This window comes from Octopus bimaculoides, chromosome 3, assembly GCF_046866305.1.
Source record: "Octopus bimaculoides isolate indiv1 chromosome 3, ASM4686630v1, whole genome shotgun sequence".
Lineage (NCBI taxonomy): Eukaryota > Metazoa > Mollusca > Cephalopoda > Octopoda > Octopodidae > Octopus > Octopus bimaculoides.
The window spans coordinates 130612795-130616323 of NC_142930.1; the positions used below are offsets into that span (position 1 = coordinate 130612795).

Consider the following 3529-nt stretch of genomic DNA (forward strand, 5'->3'; position numbering starts at 1 on the left):
CATACTTACATATAATATATATATATATATATATATATATATATACATTCTTACATATAATATATATATATCATGTAATATAATATGATTTTATAAAATATACGCATTGGGTGAGGCATGTCCCTGAGGGCCTTCTTTTCTCTATTACATCAGATTCTACTCGCCCCCTTTTACCCTTTCACCTCCTTCTCCTGTTTCTCCCATAATAACCAAACTGTTTTTTATTTGCATATTGCTGTATATAAGAGCTAGCTTCTCTCTTTATGTTGTATTTTTGTCGTATTTAGCGTATTTAGCTTACTGTATTAATTCAGCCATACAAAGATAAAATGGACAGTGATTTCAAAGTTTCGGGGTATCAGCCATCATCAGGAAATTACTCACTTTGGCTTTGAAGCTTTATATATAATTGCTTTTGTTTTGTTTTTGTTTTTTTAGCGGGTATATCCGGTGGGTGGAGAGAGGTATATGCAAATTAGGTGTGATGAAAATGAGTATGTAGGAAGAAAGGGGAAGAGTTTGCACAAGGAAGGGAATAGAGAAGGAAAGGAAGAAAGTATATGCTTGAAGAGTGAGGTAAAGCGAAAAGAATGGTTGATATACGTTTTTTTATAGCCTGACAGAAGTTTCTGTTCATTTGCTAACAACTGCTGGATTAACTAAATTTAATGTGGGGGAATTGTTGTTAGTTTATTCCTTGGGTTTATTCCTTGGGTTCATTTCAGATTGTCTGTAAAACTGGGTCACGCAATTGGATTTGTAGCTGCGTCGCACCTAATTTGCATATACGTCGCTTCACCCACCAGATGAACTTCAGTCTCTGCCGAAAGAAAATTGTATTTACGAGACTTGAAAGCTAAGTCAATATGATACGTATGCCGTAATCTCGAAACAACCGTCAACTTTTTCCTAGCATGTACACCCCACCTTCCCCCCACACAAACTTATTACTTGTTCAAATATGTTCGAAGTATGCAAAGAGCGCTATTCATTGCATTCTGTCATGGAGAAACATTCTCGATATATTCAAAAAGGTAGTGTTCGAAGCTGATGAGAAGGAAACTATTTCGAAATGCATGCATTCATCGATCTGGATTAGAGGGCGCATCGAACTGATCTGGTGTGTTTGAACCTGTTTGTCTACAGCGAAAATATTTCTCCATGGCAAGATTCAGCGAATGGCCTTCTTACGAGTTCGAAAATGTTTCAAACATATCTGAACCGGTAACAAGTATATAATTTTATAAATCACTGCTTCGCGCTTCGTCGAGACATATCCGAGTATATACAGGATGCGGTGAATAAATTGTCGTCTAAGTTATGCAAAAACGAAAATAACACTGACAACTCGTTTTAACAGATATATTTACCAAAATTACAGAAAAATATCTTGAAATACTAAAGAGTAAATTTAGTCAATAAAATCGCCATTTGGCTTCAACCACGGCCTCCAGACGGCTTCGGAATCGCCTGCAACTCTTCTGGACAGTTTCCTTGTTTAAGTTGCTGAATGCTGCCATAATCCTTGCCTTCAGTTCATCTTTGGTGTTACAGGGAGTTTTGTTGGTCCCTCGCTCAACTGCGCCCCATACATAATAATCAAGGGGGTTGCAGTCTGGGGAGTTATGTGGCCAGATGTTAGGGGTGACGTGGTCGCAGAAATTGTCTGGCAACCATGACTGGGTTCTCCTGCTTGTGCAGAGTCCTGTTGCCAGACATGGAGTCTTCCAGCAGTCACCCTCTTGACCTAGGGCAGTACAACCTCCTTCAGAAACTTGATGTAGGCCCCTGTGTTGAGTCTGAGGCCGTGTGGGAAAGTGGATGGAGGCATAACGTCGCCATCACTAGTGATCGCTCCAAACACCATGATGTTTACTGGATGTTTGATTTCTATCATTCTCGGTACGTGTCCTAAGATTGCACTATCCTCAGATTGCACTATCCTCAGATTGCACTATCCTCAGATTGCACTATCCTCAGATTGATATCCAAACACTCTGAAATATTTGTATTGGAGCTTCCGGCACGAATGCCAAGCATTACAGCATGTCGTTTCCAAATTTCTGGCAGAGTGAGTTGCGTTTGGAGCTGTTTTCTAATAGGCAGTGCCCAACTGACCGTACTATGCTGTGTAGTCGACAAAATGAAAAACAAACAATTCGCATGCGCGAAATTAATAATATAAAATGGTGACAATTTATCCATCGCACACTGTAAATATGTGTGTTTGAGTGTGTGTGTGTTGTGTGTGTGTGTGTGTGTGTGTGTGTGTGTGTGTGTGTGTGTTTGTGTGTGTGTGTGTGGAGGTTAGGATGTTGGACTCATGATAGTAAGTTTGTGATTTCGATTCCTGGACCGGGCGATGTCTTGCTTCCTTGAGCAAAACATTTCATTTCACGTTGCTCCAATCCACACAGCTAGTAAAACTTGCGACGGACTGGCATCCCGTCCAGGAGGGGAATATATACGCCACTGCAACCGAGAAACTGGCCCTTATGAGCCTGGCATGGCTCGAGAAGAAAACAGTTATTATTACTGGTGTCCCAGCATGGTTGCAAACTCAAGGCTGAAATATATAAAAATAATATTAAATATATATATATATATATATATATATATATATATATATATATATATAGTATAGCGGTATTTCGTCTGTCTTTACGTTCTGAGTTCAAATTCCGCCGAGGTCGACTTTGCCTTTCGTCCTTTCGGGGTCGATAAATTAAGTACCAGTTGTGTACTGGGGTCGATCTAATTAACTGGTCCCCTCCCACAAAATTTCGTGCTTTGTGCCTATAGTAGAAAAGAATATATATATTCTTTTGGCGGTGAGGTGGCAGAAACGTTAGCACGCCGGACGAAATGCTTAGTTGTATTTCGTCTGCCTCTACGTTCTGAGTTCACATTCCGCCGAGGTCGACTTTGCCTTTCATCCTTTTGGGGTCGATTAAATAAGTACCAGTTACGCACTGGGGTCGATATAATCGACTTAATCCGTTTGTCTGTCCTTGTTTGTCCCCTCTGTATGTAGCCCCTTGTGGGCAGTAAAGAAATAAGAAAAGAATATATATATTAAAGGAGACGAGGTGGCAGAATCATTAGCACGCCGGACAAAATGCTAAGTGGCATTTCGTCCGTCTTTCCGTTCTGAGTTCAAATTCCGGCGAGGTCGACTTTGGTTTTCATCCTTCCGGGGTCGATGAAATAAGTACCAGTTGAGCACTGGGGTCGAAGTGATTGACTAGTCCCCCTCCCCCAAGAATTTCAGGCCTTGTGCATATAGTAGAAAGGATAATTTATTTCATATATGTATGTATGTATGTATGTATGTATGTGTTTATATATGTATGTATATGCGTGTGTGGTATATTTAACGAAAGAAAGGTATAACATAGTATGAAATAAGGATGATGCAAAGTGATTGATGATGTTCCACGAGAAAAAAATTGAAGAAAAATAAATGTAGTAAAAAACCGAAAAAAACCTCCCCAAAAATATAAAGACAAAACAATAATGATGACAGAAG

General features: G+C 39.7%; 1 long non-coding RNA gene across 1 annotated transcript in view; it reads right to left on the reverse strand.

Annotated features, from left to right (window-relative positions):
• Positions 1 to 2649: 2649 nt before the first annotated feature.
• The window catches only part of LOC149136690 (uncharacterized), a 5548-nt gene continuing 4668 nt past the window's right edge, over positions 2650 to 3529 (reverse strand). Inside the window, exon 3 of the long non-coding RNA XR_016240935.1 lies at positions 2650 to 3529. This exon is cut by the window's right edge and continues 437 nt beyond it. This is a non-coding gene — a long non-coding RNA (uncharacterized LOC149136690).